This window comes from Lolium perenne, chromosome 2, assembly GCF_019359855.2.
Source record: "Lolium perenne isolate Kyuss_39 chromosome 2, Kyuss_2.0, whole genome shotgun sequence".
In the NCBI taxonomy this organism is placed as follows: domain Eukaryota; kingdom Viridiplantae; phylum Streptophyta; class Magnoliopsida; order Poales; family Poaceae; genus Lolium; species Lolium perenne.
The window spans coordinates 281540828-281559986 of record NC_067245.2 but is presented as its reverse complement, the minus strand read 5'-3'; positions in this window follow the sequence as shown (position 1 = coordinate 281559986).

Here is a 19159-nt window from a genome sequence, read left to right as displayed (position 1 = left end):
TTTCCCTCAGTATGAAACCAAGGTTGTCGAACCAGTAGGAGATGAAGGCCACGTGAAGGTTGTTGGTGAAGGAGTGTAGTGCGGCGCAACACCAGGGATTCCTGCGCCAACGTGGAACCTGCACAACACAACCAAAATACTTTGCCCCAACTTAACAGTGAGGTTGTCAATCTCACCGGCTTGCTGTAAACAAAGGATTAAACGTATGGTGTGGAGAATGATGTTTGTTTGCAATGAGCAGCAGAGAACAATGATTGCGATGGGATTGTATTCAGATGTAAAAGAATGGACCGGGGTCCACAGTTCACTAGTGGTGTCTCTCCAATAAGATAAATAGCATGTTGGGTGAACAAATTACAGTTGGGCAATTGACAAATAGAGAGGGCATAACAATTGATGACCCACAAGTATAGGGGATCGCAACAGTCTTCGAGGAAAGTAAAACTCAAATTTATTGATTCGACACAAGGGGAGGTAAAGAATACTTATAAGCCTTAACAACTGAGTTGTCAATTCAGCTGCACCTGAAAAAGCACTAGTAACAGGGGTGATGTGAAAGCAACAGTAATATGAGAGCAGTAGTAACAGTAACACAACAGCAGTAGCAGTAATATGAGAGCAATGGCACCAGAAAATAGTTGATACTACTTCCAATGTCATATAGAACGTTTATATGATGATGAAAGATGGACCGGGGTTCCCAGCTATCTACACTAGTGTTAACTCTCCAATAACAAGTGTTGGGTGACCAAATTACAGTTGGGCAATTGATAAGATTGAAATAGCATTAAGATAGAACATCAAGATTATTAATCATGTAGGCATGTTTTCCATATATAGTCATACGTTGCTCGCAATGAGAAACTTGCATAACATCTTTTGTCCTACCAGCCAGTGGCAGCCGGGCCTCTAGGAAATCTACTGGAAATTAAGGTACTCCTTTTAATAGAGCACCGGAGCAAAGCATTAACACTCCGTGAAAACATGTGATCCTCATATCTAAGCCTTCCCCTCCAGTTATCCCAGTTGTTGTCACTCTGGAGCCTCGGGTTCCGGACATAGACATGTGCAAACAACTTGTAGATACAATCTAAGCAATAAGTATAGAGCTTAAATCTAAGATCATGCCACTCGGGCCCTAGTGACAAGCATTAAACACAACAAGATTGCAGCAACAATAACTTCACAAACTTTATAGATAGACTAATCATAATGTAACAATCCATCGGATCCCAACAAACATAACACCGATTACATCAGATGAATCTCAATCATGTAAGGCAACTCATGAGATCATTGTATTGGAGTACATGGGAGAGAGTACCAACTAGCTACAGCTAGAACCCGTAGTCCATGGGGGAACTACTCACGGAGCATGATGGAGGCGGTGGCATCGATGGAGATGGCTTCCGGGGGCACTTTCCCGTCCCGGCGGCGTGCCGGAACAGAGATTCTGTCCCCCGAAGTGGAGTTTTGCGATGGCGGCGGCGCCCCTGGAGTCTTTCTGGAGTTTCGTCAATTGGTAATAGGGTTTTCGCGACGGAGTGAATTTATAGGCGAAGGGGCAGAGTCGGGAGGCGCCCGAGGGGCCCACCCCATAGGGCGGCGTGCCCCCCCTCTTGGTCGCGTCGCCACGTGGTGTGGACACCTCGTGGGCCCTCTCTGTCTCTCCTTCGGTGTTCTGGAACCCTCCGAGGAAAATAGGAAGTTCGGCTTTTGTTTCGTCCAATTCCGTGAATATTTCCTGTGTAGGATTTCTGAAACCAAAAACAGCAGAAAACAGGAACTGGCGCTTCGGCATCTTGTTAATAGGTTAGTGCCGGAAAATGCATCAAAATGATATAAAGTGTATATAAAACATGTGAGTATTGTCATATAACTAGCATGGAACATAAGAAATTATAGATACGTGATGTCCCACAAGTATAGGGGATCGTGTGTAGCCTTTTCGATAAGTAAGAGTGTCGAACCCAACGAGGAGCTAAAGGTAGGATAAGTATTCTCTCAAGTTATATCAACCACTGATACAACTCTACACGCACTAAACGTTTGCATTATCTAGGAAATAAAACTACGGTAGCAATACAGGTATGAGAGATAGCTTTGCAAGATAATAAATACATGAAAGTAAATGTTAGTGCTGCAGCAATAAAGTACACTAAGTAACCATATACTAACAGTACCATGAGTGTGGAAAAGTGATGGTAATTGTGGTGGCTTTGTCCAAGATTAATTAGTGAAGACATTTAGTTTATTGTCTTTGATGTAGTTTTCAACGTGGGAGAGGCTAAATATACATGCACTCCACTACTTGGGATTTACAAGTACTATATGATTGGATTGTTAGCAAACATCCGTAAATACTAACAATGCATTAAGGTTTCCCCAACCATAGCCTTAAGTTTATGGTCCTCTTGTAGGATAACGTTGCATAGAAAACAAAAAATTTCCTACCGCGAACACGCAATCCAAGCCAAGATGCAATCTAGAAGACGGTAGCAACGAGGGGGTATCGAGTCTCACCCTTGAAGAGATTCCAAAGCCTACAAGAGGAGGCTCTTGTTGCTGCGGTAGACGTTCACTTGCCGCTTGCAAAAAGCGTAGAAGATCTTGATCACGATCGGTTCCGGCGCCACGAACGGGCAGCACCTCCGTACTCGGTCACACGTTCGGTTGTTGATGAAGACGACGTCCACCTCCCCGTTCCAGCGGGCAGCCGAAGTAGTAGCTCCTCTTGAATCCAACAGCACGACGGCGTGGTGTCGGTGGTGGTGGAGAAGTCCGGCGGAGCTTCGCTAAAGCTACGCGGGAGTTATGGAGGAGAGGGGGCGGCTAGGGTTTGGGAGGGGGTGGCCGGCCTCAAGGGGGTGCGGCCAACTTGTGGCTTTGTGGTGGCCGGCCCCCTCCCCTATGCCCCTCATTATATAGGTGGAACCCCAAGAGTTAGTCCCCAAGTCTTCGAATAAGACCCGAACCAAAAACCTTCCATATGGAGGGGAAACCTAGCCAAGCTAGGACTCCCACTAGAGGTGGGAGTTCCACCTCCCATATGGGGGGGGTGGCCGGCCCCCTAAGGGGGAGTCCACTTGGGACTCCTCCCCCACTAGGGTTGGCCGGCCATGGAGGTGGAGTCCCATGTGGACTCCACCTTCCTTTGGTGGTTTCTTCCGGACTTTTCTAGAACCTTCTAGAACCTTCCATAGAACCTTTCGCGACATTTTAATTCACATAAAATGACATCCTATATATGAATCTTATTCTCCGGACCATTCCGGAACTCCTCGTGATGTCCGGGATCTCATCCGGGACTCCGAACAAATATTCGAACTCCATTCCATATTCAAGTACTACCATTTCAACATCCAACTTTAAGTGTGTCACCCTACGGTTCGTGAACTATGCGGACATGGTTGAGTACTCACTCCGACCAATAACCAATAGCGGGATCTGGAGATCCATAATGGCTCCCACATATTCAACGATGACTTTAGTGATCGAATGAACCATTCACGTATAATACCAATTCCCTTTGTCTCGCGATATTTTACTTGTCCGAGGTTTGATCTTCGGTATCACTCTATACCTTGTTCAACCTCGTCTCCTGACAAGTACTCTTTACTCGTACCGTGGTATGTGGTCTCTTATGAACTTATTCATATGCTTGCAAGACATTAGACGGCATTCCACCGAGAGGGCCCAGAGTATATCTATCCGTCAACGGGATGGACAAATCCTACTGTTGATCCATATGCCTCAACTCATACTTTCCGGATACTTAATCCCACCTTTATAACCACCCATTTACGCAGTGGCGTTTGATGTAATCAAAGTACCTTTCCGGTATAAGTGATTTATATGATCTCATGGTCATAAGGACTAGGTAACTATGTATCGAAAGCTTATAGCAAATAACTTAATGACGAGATCTTTATGCTACGCTTAATTGGGTGTGTCCATTACATCATTCATACAATGATATAACCTTGTTATTAATAACATCCAATGTTCATGATTATGAAACTAATCATCCATTAATCAACATGCTAGTTAAGAGGCATACTAGGGACTTCTTTGTTTGTCTACATATCACACATGTACTAATGTTTCGGTTAATACAATTATAGCATGATATATAAACATTTATCATAAACATAAAGATATAAATAATAACCACTTTATTATTGCCTCTAGGGCATATCTCCTTCACCTCTTACTCCCATACATGCAACTAACCGGTTTGAGCTCTCAGGTTTCTGTCACTCCGGCAGGACTACCCTCTTCCTTTGCACATACTACTAACCCTATGGTGTTGATCCATGCGCACACAAGTATAATGGACACCAAAGGACAGTACCATATCAACATACAACTCTAATGAACCATAGACATTCAACAAAGCAATCAAAAGACAAATATACTACATAAACATGACATAGATCATAGGATAAATATTATAGCATCAAACACCATATTTACATAGGACGGTACAGAGGTTTATGAGAGGATAAACCACTGAATACAAGTAGGAGATGGTGATGGAGATGGAGGTGAAGACGTCGGAGAGGGGCAGCGCGGCGGCGCAGGGCGGCGACGGCGCCAGCGGCGCGGGGAACTCCTTTCCCCGCCGCCGGCAAGCTTGGGGAGCGCCGCCCCTTAGCCTCCCTCCTTCATGGCTTCTTGGGAGCCCTCCCCCATGGAGATGGGATCCATGGGGGAGGCAAAAACGTGGCTTTGGTGGCTGGAAATTCGTGGGTGGAGGAGTCCTCCACGAGTTAGGTTTCCTCCCTTTATATAGCTTCTCAGATTTCCGTCACCTCTTTTACGGTTCCACCAAAACGGGCCTAAAGTCCGCGTCCGAACTTTGATTGGACCGAATTTTAACTCCAGAACGTTCAGCAGAAAATTATCTACAACTTTCTCTTCAGGCTCAACTCCGTTGGAGGTCATCTTTGAGGGTCAAACAGACAATCTCCGAAAACAGTTCTGGGACAGATTACTCCAACAAGGTTTCCTCTTGTATTCTTGATAATTCCTACACATCAAAGTGTAAAACAAGAACATTGTGCACTTTTGCAACTATTAATAGGTTAGTCCAAATAAATCATAAATTTAATACAAAAACAAGTGCCAAAGGCATAATATTAACATGAAACAATCAAAAATTATAGATACGTTTTGGACGTATCAATACGTTTGAGACGTATCAAGCATCCCCAAGCTTAGTTCCTACTCGCCCTCGAGTAGGTAAACGATAACAAGGATAATTTCTGAAGTGACATGCTATTATCATAATCTTGATCAATACCATTGTAAAGCATATGAAGTGAATGAAGTGATTCGAAGCAATAGTAAAGATAATGACTAAACAACTGAATCATATAGCAAAGACTTTTCATGAATAGTACTTTCAAGACAAGTATCAATAAATCTTGCATAGGAGTTAACTCATAAAGCAATAAATTCTTAGTAGAAAGTTTTGAAGCAACACAAAGGAAGATATAAGTTTCAGCGGTTGCTTTCAACTTCAACATGTATCTCATGGATAATTGTCAACACAAAGTAATATGATGAATGCAAATAAGCAAGTATGTAGGAATCAATGCACACAGTTGACACAAGTGTTTGCTTCTAAGATAGAAAGAAGTAGGTAAACTGACTCAACATAAAGTAAATGAATGGCCCTTCGCAGAGGGAAGCATGGATTACTATTTTTGTGCTAGAGATTTTATTTTGAAAACATAGAAACAATTTTGTCAATGGTAGTAATAATTCATATGTGTTATGCATAAGACATCCTATAAGTTGCAAGCCTCATGCATAGAATACCAATAGTGCTCGCACCTTGTCCTAATTAGCTTGGATTTACATGGATTATCATTGCATTCATATGTTTCAACCAAGTGTCACAAAGGGGTACCTCTATGCCGCCTGTACAAAGGTCCAAGTAGATAGATCGCATTTGATTTCTCGTTTTTGATAGATCTCAACTAAGGACATCCATACCGGGACAACATAGAAAACAGATAATGGACTCCTCTTTAATGCATAAGCATTCAACAACAGATAATATTCTCATAAGAGATTGAGGATTAATGTCCAAGCTGAAACTTCCACCATGATTCATGGCTTTAGTTAGCGGCCCAATGTTCTTCTCTAACAATAAGCATACTCAAACCATTTGATCATGATAAATCGCCCTTACTTCAGACAAGACGAACATGCATAGCAACTCACATGATATTCAACAAAGGTGTAACAGTTGATGGCGTCCCCAGAAACATGGTTACCGCTCAACAAGCAACTTATAAGAAATAAGATACATAAGCTACATATTCTTTACCACAATAGTTTTTAAGCTATTTTCCCATGAGCTGTGTATTGCAAAGACAAAGAATGAAATTTTAAAGGTAGCACTCAAGTAATTTACTTTGGAATGGCAGAGAAATACCACATAGTAGGTAGGTATGGTGGACACAAATGGCATAGGTTTTGGCTCAAGGATTTGGATGCACGAGAAGTATTCCCTCTCAGTACAAGGCTTTGGCTAGCAAGGTTGTTTGAAGCAAACACAAGTATGAACCGGTACAGCAAAACTTACATAAGAACATATTGCAAGCATTATAAGACTCTACACTGTCTCCTTGTTGCTCAAACACTTCACCAGAAAATATCTAGACTTTAGAGAGACCAATCATGCAAACCAAATTTTAACAAGCTCTATGGTAGTTCTTCATTAATAGGTGCAAAGTACATGATGTAAGAGCTTAAACATGATCTATTTGAGCACAACAATTGCCAAGTATCAAATTATTCAAGACAATATACCAATTACTACAAGAAGCATTTTCTGTTTCTAACCATATAACAATGAACGAAGCAGTTTCAACCTTCGCCATGAACATTAAAAGTAACGCTAAGAACACCAGTGTTCATATGAAACAGCAGAGCGTGTCTTTCTCCCACACAAAGAATGCTAGGATCCGATTTTATTCAAACAAAAACAAAAATAAAAGCAAACAGACGCTCCAAGTAAAGCACATAAGATGTGACGGAATAAAAATATAGTTTCACTAGAGGTGACCTGATAAGTTGTCGATGAAGAAGGGGATGCCTTGGGCATCCCCAAGCTTAGATGCTTGAGTCTTCTTGAAATATGTAGGGATGAACCATGGGGGCATCCCCAAGCTTAGACTTTTCAGTCTTCTTGATCATATTGTATCATCCTCCTCTCTTGATCCTTGAAAACTTCCTCCACACCAAACTCAAAACAAACTCATTAGAGGGTTAGTGCATAATCAAAAATTCACATGTTCAGAGAGGACATAATCATTCTTAACACTTCTGGACATTTCCCAAAGCTACTGAAAGTTAATGGAACAAAGAAATCCATTCAACATAGCAAAAGAGGCAATGCGAAATAAAAGGCAGAATCTGTCAAAACAGAACATTCCGTAAAGACCAATTTTTTAGGGGCACTTAACTTGCTCAGATGAAAAAGCTCAAATTGAATGAAAGTTGCGTACATATCTGAGGATCACACACGAAAATTGGCAGATTTTTCTGAGTTACCTACAGAGAGGCCTACTCAAATTCGTGACAGCAAGAAATCTGTTTCTGCGCAGTAATCCAAATCTAGTATCAACCTTACTATCAAAGACCTTACTTGGCACGACAATGCAATAAAGTAAAGATAAGGAGAGGTTGCTACAGTAGTAACAACTTCCAAGACTCAAATATAAAACAAAAGTGCAGAAGTAAAATAATGGGTTGTCTCCCATAAGCGCTTTTCTTTAACGCCTTTCAGCTAGGCGCAGAAAGTGTGAATCAAGTATTATCGAGAGATGAAGCATCAACATTGATGGCGTGTAACTCACACGTTCATTGGGAACCCCAAGAGGAAGGTATGATGTGCACAGCAGCAAGTTTTCCCTCAGAAAGAAACCAAGGTTTATCGAACCAGGAGGAGCCAAGAAGCACGTTGAAGGTTGATGGCGGCGGGATGTAGTGCGGCACAACACCAGAGATTCCGGCGCCAACGTGGAACCTGCACAACACAACCAAAGTATTTTGCCCCAACGAAACAGTGAGGTTGTCAATCTCACCGGCTTGCTGTAACAAGGATTAGATGTTTAGTGTGGATGATGATTGTTTGCAGAAAACAGTAGAACAAGTATTGCCAGTAGATTGTATTCGATGTAAAAGAATGGACCGGGGTCCACAGTTCACTAGAGGTGTCTCTCCCATAAGATAAATAGCATGTTGGGTGAACAAATTACAGTCGGGCAATTGACAAATAGAGAGGGCATGACCATGCACATACATGATATGATGAGTATAGTGAGATTTAATTGGGCATTACGACAAAGTACATAGACCGCTATCCAGCATGCATCTATGCCTAAAAAGTCCACCTTCAGGTTATCATCCGAACCCCTTCCAGTATTAAGTTGTAAACAACAGACAATTGCATTAAGTATGGTGCGTAATGTAATCAATAACTACATCCTTAGATATAGCATCAATGTTTTATCCCTAGTGGCAACATCACATCCACAACCTTAGAACTTTCTGTCACTATCCCAGATTTAATGGAGGCATGAACCCACTATCGAGCATAAATACTCCCTCTTGGAGTTAAGAGCAAAAACTTGGCCAGAGCCTCTACTAATAACGGAGAGCATGCAAGATCATAAACAACACATAGGTAATAGATTGATAATCAACATAACATAGTATTCTCTATCCATCGGATCCCGACAAACACAACATATAGAATTACAGATAGATGATCTTGATCATGTTAGGCAGCTCACAAGATCCGACAATGAAGCACATGAGGAGAAGACAACCATCTAGCTACTGCTATGGACCCATAGTCCAGGGGTGAACTACTCACTCATCACTCCGGAGGCGACCATGGCGGTGAAGAGTCCTCCGGGAGATGATTCCCCTCTCCGGCAGGGTGCCGGAGGCGATCTCCAGAATCCCCCGAGATGGGATTGGCGGCGGCGTCTCAGTAAGGTTTTCCGTATCGTGGCTCTCGGTACTGGGGGTTTCACGACGAAGGCTTTAAGTAGGCGGAAGGGCAACGCGGGGGGCCACACGAGGGCCCCACACACCAGGGCCGCGCGGTCAAGACCTGGGCCGCGCCGCCCTATTGTGGCGGCGCCTCGTGGCCCCACTTCCTTTCCCCCTCGGTCTTCTGGAAGCTTCGTGCAAAAATAGGACCCTGGGCGTTGATTTCGTCCAATTCCGAGAATATTTCCTTACTAGGATTTCTGAAACCAAAAACAGCAGAAAACAGCAACTGGCTCTTCGGCATCTCGTTAATAGGTTAGTGCCGGAAAATGCATAAATACGACATATAATGTGTATAAAACATGTAGATATCATCAATAATGTGGCATGGAACATAAGAAATTATCGATACGTCGGAGACGTATCAGCATCCCCAAGCTTAGTTCCTGCTCGTCCCGAGCAGGTAAACGATAACAAAGATAATTTCTGGAGTGACATGCCATCATAACCTTGATCATACTATTGTAAGCATATGTAATGAATGCAGCGATCAAAACAATGGTAATGACATGAGTAAACAACTGAATCATAAAGCAAAGATTTTTCATGAATAGTACTTCAAGACAAGCATCAATAAGTCTTGCATAAGAGTTAACTCATAAAGCAATAAATCAAAGTAAAGGTATTGAAACAACACAAAAGAAGATTAAGTTTCAGCGGTTGCTTTCAACTTATAACATGTATATCTCATGGATATTGTCAATGTAAAGTAATATAACAAGTGCAATATGCAAGTATGTAGGAATCAATGCACAGTTCACACAAGTTTTTGCTTCTTGAGGTGGAGAGAAATAGGTGAACTGACTCAACATAAAAGTAAAAGAAAGGCCCTTCGCAGAGGGAAGCATTGATTGCTATATTTGTGCGAGAGCTTTGGTTTTGAAAACATGAAACAATTTTGTCAACGGTAGTAATAAAGCATATGTATCATGTAAATTATATCTTACAAGTTGCAAGCCTCATGCATAGTATACTAATAGTGCCCGCACCTTGTCCTAATTAGCTTGGATTACCAGGATTATCATTGCAATACACATGTTTTAACCAAGTGTCACAAAGGGGTACCTCTATGCCGCCTGTACAAAGGTCTAAGGAGAAAGCTCGCATTTGGATTTCTCGCTTTTGATTATTCTCAATTTAGACATCCATACCGGGACAACATAGACAACAGATAATGGACTCCTCTTTTATGCATAAGCATGTAGCAACAATTAATGTTCTCATATGAGATTGAGGATATATGTCCAAAACTGAAACTTCCACCATGATTCATGGCTTTAGTTAGCGGCCCAATGTTCTTCTCTAACAATATGCATGCTCTAACCATTTAAATGAGTGGTAAATCTCCCTTACTTCAGACAAGACGGACATGCATAGCAACTCATATGATATTCAACAAAGAGTAGTTGATGGCGTCCCCAGAAACATGGTTATCGCACAACAAGCAACTTAATAAGAGATAAAGTGCATAAGTACATATTCAATACCACAATAGTTTTTAAGGCTATTTTGTCCCATGAGCTATATATTGCAAAGGCGAATGATGGAAATTTTAAAGGTAGCACTCAAGCAATTTACTTTGGAATGGCGGAGAAATACCATGTAGTAGGTAGGTATGGTGGACACAAATGGCATAGTGGTTGGCTCAAGGATTTTGGATGCATGAGAAGTATTCCCTCTCGATACAAGGTTTAGGCTAGCAAGGTTATTTGAAACAAACACAAGGATGAACCGGTGCAGCAAAACTCACATAAAAGACATATTGTAAACATTATAAGACTCTACACCGTCTTCCTTGTTGTTCAAAACTCAATACTAGAAATTATCTAGACTTTAGAGAGACCAAATATGCAAACCAAATTTTAGCAAGCTCTGTGTATTTCTTCATTAATGGGTGCAAAGTATATGATGCAAGAGCTTAAACATGAGCACAACAATTGCCAAGTATCAAATTATTCAAGCCATTTTAGAATTACTACATGTAGCATTTCCCGATTCCAACAATATAACAATTTAAGGAAGAAGATTCAACCTTCGCCATGAATACTATGAGTAAAGCCTAAGGACATATTTGTCCATATGCAACAGCGGAGCGTGTCTCTCTCCCACACAATGAATGCTAGGATCCATTTTATTCAAACAAAAACAAAAACAAAAACAAACCGACGCTCCAAGCAAAGTACATAAGATGTGATGGAATAAAAATATAGTTTCAGGGGAGGAACCTGATAATGTTGTTGATGAAGAAGGGGATGCCCAAGGCATCCCCAAGCTTAGACGTTGAGTCTTCTTAATATATGCAGGGGTGAACCACCGGGGCATCCCCAAGCTTAGAGCTTTCACTCTCCTTGATCATATTGCATCATTTCCCTCTCTTGATCCTTGAAAACTTCCTCCACACCAAACTCGAAACAACTCATTAGAGGGTTAGTGCATAATAAAAATTTATATGTTCAGAGGTGACATAATCATTCTTAACACTTCTGGACATTGCATAAAGCTACTGGACATTAATGGATCAAAGAAATTCATCCAACATAGCAAAAAAGGCAATGCGAAATAAAAGGCAGAATCTATCAAAACAGAATAGTTCGTAAAGACGAATTTTAAAATGGCACCAGACTTGCTCAAATGAAAATGCCCAAATTTAATGAAATTGCGTACATATCTGAGGATCACGCACGTAAATTGGCATATTTTTCTGAGCTACCTACAGAGAGGCAGGTCGAAATTCGTGACAGCAAAGAAATCTGTTTCTGCGCAGTAATCCAAATCTAGTATGAACCTTAATATCAAAGACTTTACTTGGCACAACAATGCACAAAACTAAGATAAGGAGAGGTTGCTACAGTAGTAAACAACTTCCAAGACTCAAATATAAAATAAAAGTACTGTAGTAAAAACATGGGTTGTCTCCCATAAGCGCTTTTCTTTAACGCCTTTCAGCTAGGCGCAGAAAGTGTGTATCAAGTATTATCAAGAGACGAAGTATCGACATCATAACTTGTTCTAATCATAGAATCAAAAGGTAACTTCATTCTCTTTCTAGGGAAGTGTTCCATACCTTTCTTGAGAGGAAATTGATATTTAATATTACCTTCCTTCATATCAATGATAGCTCCAACAGTTCGAAGAAAAGGTCTTCCCAATATAATGGGGCAAGATGCATTGCATTCAATATCCTAGACAACAAAATCAACGGGGACAAGGTTATTGTTAACGGTAATGCGAACATTATCAACTCTCCCCAAAGGTTTCTTTATAGCATTATCAACAAGATTAACATCCAAATAACAATTTTTCAATGGTGGCAAGTCAAGCATATTATAAATCGTCTTAGGCATAACGGAAATACTTGCACCAAGATCACATAAAGCATTACAATCAAAGTCATTGACCTTCATCTTAATGATGGGCTCCCAACCATCTTCTAACTTTCTAGGAATAGAAGCTTCACGTTCTAATTTCTCTTCTCTAGCTTTTATGAGAGCATTTGTAATATGTTTTGTGAAAGCCAAGTTTATAGCACTAGCATTAGGACTCTTAGCAAGTTTTTGCAAGAACTTTATAACTTCAGAGATGTGGCAATCATCAAAATCCAAACCATTATAATCTAAAGCAATGGGATCATCATCCCCAATGTTGGAAAAAATTTCAGCAGTTTTATCACGACGGTTTCAATAGCTTTTAGCAGTTTTTTGCAGTTTTGCAGGCTTTGCATTAGGAGTAGAAACATTGCCAACACCAATTATTTTACCATTGATAGTAGGAGGTGCAGCAACATGTGAATCATTAACATTACTAGTGGTGGTAATAGTCCAAACTTTAGCTACATTATTCTCTTTAGCTAGTTTTTCATTTTCTTCTCTTTCCCACCTAGCATGCAATTCAGCCATTAATCTTATATTCTCATTAATTCTAACTTGGATGGCATTTGCTGTAGTAACAATTTTATTTTCAATATCCTCAGGTTTAGCAGCCATTTTATTAATTAAATAAGATTGTGACGCAGACATGTATGAGATTTGGTTTTCAGCATTTGCAAGTTTAGTTTGCAACCCAGAAATCTCCATATTCAGATTTTCAAGTTGATTCCCTATTTTATTCAACAAGGTAGATTGTTCATTCATGGTTTTAGTAAACAATTTGTTTTGCTCATATTGTGATTGCATAAAGCTCTTGGTGGATCTTTCAATTTCTAACATCTTTTCCTCATTAGGTGAAACATATCTACCATAAGAGTTACCATTAGCAGGATATGGCCTAGAATTATTGTAATTGTTATCTTTAATGAAATTTATATCAACATGTTCTTTTTGGGCAACCAATGAAGCTAACGGAACATTATTAGGATCAACATTAGTCCTACCATTCACAAGCATAGACATAATAGCATCAATCTTATCACTCAAGGAAGAGGTTTCTTCGACAGAATTTACCTTCTTACCTTGTGGAGCTCTTTCAATGTGCCATTCAGAGTAATTAATCATCATATTATCAAGAAGCTTTGTTGCTTCACCAAGAGTGATGGACATAAAGGTACCTCCAGCAGCTGAATCCAATAGGTTCCGCGAAGAAAAGTTCAGTCCTGCATAAAAGGTTTGGATGATCATCCAAGTAGTTAGTCCATGGGTTGGGCAATTCTTTACCAAAGATTTCATTCTTTCCCAAGCTTGTGCAACATGCTCATTATCCAATTGTTTAAAATTCATTATGCTACTTCTCAAAGATATAATTTTAGCAGGGGATAATATCTACCAATAAAAGCATCCTTGCATTTAGTCCATGAATCAATACTATTCTTAGGCAGAGATAGCAACCAATCTTTAGCTCTTCCTCTTAAGGAGAAAGGAAACAATTTTAATTTTATAATATCACCATCTACATCTTTATACTTTTTCATTTCACACAATTCAACAAAATTATTAAGATGGGCAGCAGCATCATCAGAACTAACACCAGAAAATTGCTCTCTCATAACAAGATTCAGTAAAGCAGGTTTAATTTCAAAGAATTCTGCTGTAGTAGCAGGTGGAGCAATAGGTGTGCATAAGAAATCATTATTGTTTGTGGTTGTGAAGTCACACAACTTAGTATTTTCAGGAGTAGCCATTTTAGCAGTAGTAAATAAAGCAAACTAGATAAAGTAAATGCAAGTAACTAATTTTTTTGTGTTTTTGATATAGAGTGCAAGACAGTAAATAAAGTAAAGCTAGCAACTAATTTTTTTTGTGTTTTGATTTAATGCAGCAAACAAAGTAGTAAATAAAATAAAGCAAGACAAAAACAAAGTAAAGAGATTGGATTGTGGAGACTCCCCTTGCAGCGTGTCTTGATCTCCCCGGAAACGGCGCCAGAAAAAGAGCTTGATGGCGTGTAACTCACACGTTCGTTGGGAACCCCAAGAGGAAGGTATGATGCGCACAGCAGCAAGTTTTCCCTCAGAAAGAAACCAAGGTTTATCGAACCAGGAGGAGCCAAGAAGCACGTTGAAGGTTGATGGCGGCGGGATGTAGTGCGACGCAACACCAGAGATTCCGGCGCCAACGTGGAACCTGCACAACACAACCAAAGTACTTTGCCCCAACGAAACAGTGAGGTTGTCAATCTCACCGGCTTGCTGTAACAAAGGATTAGATGTATAGTGTGGATGATGATTGTTTGCAGAAAACAGTAGAACAAGTATTGCAGTAGATTGTATTCGATGTAAAAGAATGGACCGGGGTCCACAGTTCACTAGAGGTGTCTCTCCCATAAGATAAATAGCATGTTGGTTGAACAAATTACAGTCGGGCAATTGACAAATAGAGAGGGCATGACCATGCACATACATGATATGATGAGTATAGTGAGATTTAATTGGGCATTACGACAAAGTACATAGACCGCTATCCAGCATGCATCTATGCCTAAAAAGTCCACCTTCAGGTTATCATCCGAACCCCTTCCAGTATTAAGTTGTAAACAACATACAATTACATTAAGTATGGTGCGTAATGTAATCAATAACTACATCCTTAGACATAGCATCAATGTTTTATCCCTAGTGGCAACATCACATCCACAACCTTAGAAGTTTTACATCCGTCCCGATTTAATGGAGGCATGAACCCACTATCGAGCATAAATACTCCCTCTTGGAGTTAAGAGCAAAAACTTGGCCAGAGCCTCTACTAATAACGGAGAGCATGCAAGATCATAAACAACACATAGGTAATAGATTGATAATCAACATAACATAGTATTCTCTATCCATCGGATCCTGACAAACACAACATATAGAATTAAAGATAGATGATCTTGATCATGTTAGGCAGCTCACAAGATCCGACAATGAAGCACATGAGGAGAAGACAACCATCTAGCTACTGCTATGGACCCATAGTCCAGGGGTGAACTACTCACTCATCACTCCGGAGGCGACCATGGCGGTGAAGAGTCCTCCGGGAGATGATTCCCCTCTCCGGCAGGGTGCTGGAGGCGATCTCCAGAATCCCCCGAGATGGGATTGGCGGCGGCGGCGTCTCAGTAAGGTTTTCCGTATCGTGGCTCTCGGTACTGGGGGTTTCACGACGAAGGCTTTAAGTAGGCGGAAGGGCAACGCGGGGGGCCACACGAGGGCCCCACACACCAGGGCCGCGCGGCCAAGACCTGGGCCGTGCCGCCCTGTTGTGGCGGCGCCTCGTGGCCCCACTTCCTTTCCCCCTCGGTCTTCTGGAAGCTTCGTGCAAAAATAGGACCCTGGGCGTTGATTTCGTCCAATTCCGAGAATATTTCCTTACTAGGATTTCTGAAACCAAAAATAGCAGAAAATAGCAACTGGCTCTTCGGCATCTCGTTAATAGGTTAGTGCCGGAAAATGCATAAATACGACATATAATGTGTATAAAACATGTAGATATCATCAATAATGTGGCATGGAACATAAGAAATTATCGATACGTCGGAGACGTATCAAACATCATAATTTGTTCTAATAATAGAATCAAAAGGTAACTTCATTCTCTTTCTAGGGAAGTGTTCCATACCTTTCTTAAGAGGAAATTGATACTTAATATTCCCTTCCTTCATATCAATAATAGCACCAACAGTTCGAAGAAAAGGTGTTTCCAAAATAATGGGACAAGATGCATTGCATTCAATATCCAAGACAACAAAATCAACGGGGACAAGGTTATTGTTAACCGTGATGCGAACATTATCAATCCTCCCCAAAGGTTTCTTTGTAGAATTATCAGCAATGTTAACATCCAAATAACAATTTTTCAGTGGTGGCAAGTCAAGCATATCATAGAGTTTCTTAGGCATAACGGAAATACTTGCACCAAGATCACATAAAGCATTACAATCAAAATCATTGACCTTCATCTTAATGATGGGCTCCCAACCATCTTCCAACTTCCTAGGAATAGAGGTTTCAAGTTTTAATTTCTCTTCTCAAGCTTTTATAAGAGCATTTGTAATATGTTTTGTAAAGGCCAAATTTATAGCACTAGCATTAGGACTTCTAGCAAGTTTTTGTAAGAACTTAATAACTTCAGAGATATGACAATCATCAAAATCTAAACTATTATGATCTACAGCAATGAGATCATTGTCCCCAATATTTTGAAAAATTTCAGCAGTTTTATCACAAATAGTTTCAGCAGTTTTAGCAGTTTCAGGTAGTTTTGCACGCTTTGCATTAGGAGTAGAAACATTGCCAACACCAATTATTTTACCATTGATAGTAGGAGGTTTAGCAACATGTGAAGCATCAACATTACTAGTGGTGGTAATAGTCCAAACTTTAGCTACTTTATTCTCTTTAGCAAATTTTTCTTCTCTTTCCCACCTAGCATGCAATTCAGCCATCAATCTAATATTTTCATTAATTCGAACTTGGATAGCGTTTGCTGTAGTAACAATTTTGTTATCATTATCCTCAGGTTTAGCAGCCATTTTATTAATTAAAAAAGATTGTGACTCAGACATGTATGAGATTCGGTTTTCAGCATTTGAAAGCTTAGTTTGCAAACCAGAAATCTCCATATTCAAATTTTCAAGTTGATTCCCTATATTTTTCAACAAGGCAGATTATTCATTCATAGTTTTAGTAAACAATTGATTTTGCTCATATTGTGATTGCATAAAGCTCTTAGTAGCTCTTTCAATTTCTAGCATCTTTTCCTCATTAAGCAAAACAGATCTACCAGAAGAATTACCATAAGGATTACCACTAGCAGGATATGGCCTATAGTTGTTACCAGAATTATTCCTATAAGCATTGTTGTTGAAATTATTACTTTTAATGAAGTTCACATCAACATTCTCTTCTTGAGCAACCAATGAAGCTAAAGGAACATTATTAGGATCAACATTAGATCTACCATTCACAAGCATAGACATAATCACATCAATCTCATCACTCAAGGAGGAGGTTTCTTCAACAGAATTTACCTTCTTACCTTGTGGAGTCCTTTCAGTGTGCCATTCAGAGTAATTGATCATCATATCATCAAGAAGCTTTGTTGCGGCGCCTAAGGTGATGGACATAAAAGTACCTCCAGCAGCTGAATCCAATAGGTTCCGCGAAGAAAAATTCAGTCCTGCATAAAAGGTTTGGATGATCATCCAAGTAGTTAGTCCATCGGTAGGGCAATTCTTTACCAAAGATTTCATTCTTTCCCATGCTTGAGCAACATGTTCATTATCCAATTGCTTAAAATTCATTATGCTACTTCTCAAAGATATAATTTTAGCAGGAGGATAATAGCTACCAATGAAAGCATCTTTACATTTAGTCCATGAATCAATACTATTCTTAGGCAAAGATAGCAACCAATCTTTAGCTCTTCCTCTTAAGGAGAAACGAAACAATTTCAGTTTTATAATGTCTCCATCTACATCCTTATACTTTTGCATTTCACAAAGTTCAACAAAATTATTAAGATGGGCAGTGATACGTCTCAAACGTATCTATAATTTCTTATGTTCCATGCTAGTTTTATGACAATACCTACATGTTTTATTCATACTTTATATCGTTTTGATGCGTTTTCCGGAACTAACCTATTGACGAGATGCCGAAGTGCCAGTTCCTGTTTTCTGCTGTTTTTGGTTTCAGAAATCCTAGTAAGGAAATATTCTCGGAATTGGACGAAATCAACGCCCCGCATCTTAGAATTCCAGGATGTTTCCAGAACACCCGAGAGCCGCCAGAGGAGAGCCCTGGGGGGCCCACACATGGTGGCGGCGTGGCCAAGGAGCCAGGCGCGCCACCCTACTGTGTGGTGGCCCCGTCAGCCTTCCGACTCCGCCTCTTCGCCTATTTAAAGGTCCCTGACCTAAATCTTCGATACGGAAAAGCCACGGTACGAGAAACCTTCCAGAGCCGCCGCCATCGCGAAGCCAAGATCTGGGGGACAGGAGTCTCTGTTCGGGCACGCCACCGGGACGGGGAAGTGCCCCCGGAAGGCTTCTCCATCGACACCACCGCCATCTTCATCAACGCTGCTGTCTCCCATGAGGAGGGAGTAGTTCTCCATCGAGGCTAAGGGCTGTACCGGTAGCTATGTGGTTAATCTCTCTCCTATGTACTTCAATACAATGATCTCATGAGCTGCCTTACATGATTGAGATTCATATGAGCTTTGTATCACTATTAGTCTATGTGCTACTCTTGTGATGTTATTAAAGTAGTCTATTCCTCCTTCATGGTGTAATGGTGACAGTGTGTGCATCGTGTAGTACTTGGCGTAGGTTATGATCATAATCTCTTGTAGGTTATGGAGTTAATTATTACTATGATAGTATTGATGTGATTCATTCCCCGTTCATAGTGTAAAGGTGACAGTGTGTATGCTATGTTAGTACTCGGTTTAAATTGCAAAGATCTATTATGCTCTAAAGGTTACTTAAATATGAATGCCGAATGTTGTGGAGCTTGTTAACTCCGGCATTGAGGTGCTCTTGTATCCCTACACAACGAATGGTGTTCATTATCAAACAAGAGTATATGTAGCACAAAGGAAGAGAACTTATTTATTTATGTGATCAATGTTGAGAGTGTCCACTAGTGAAAGTATGATCCCTAGGCCTT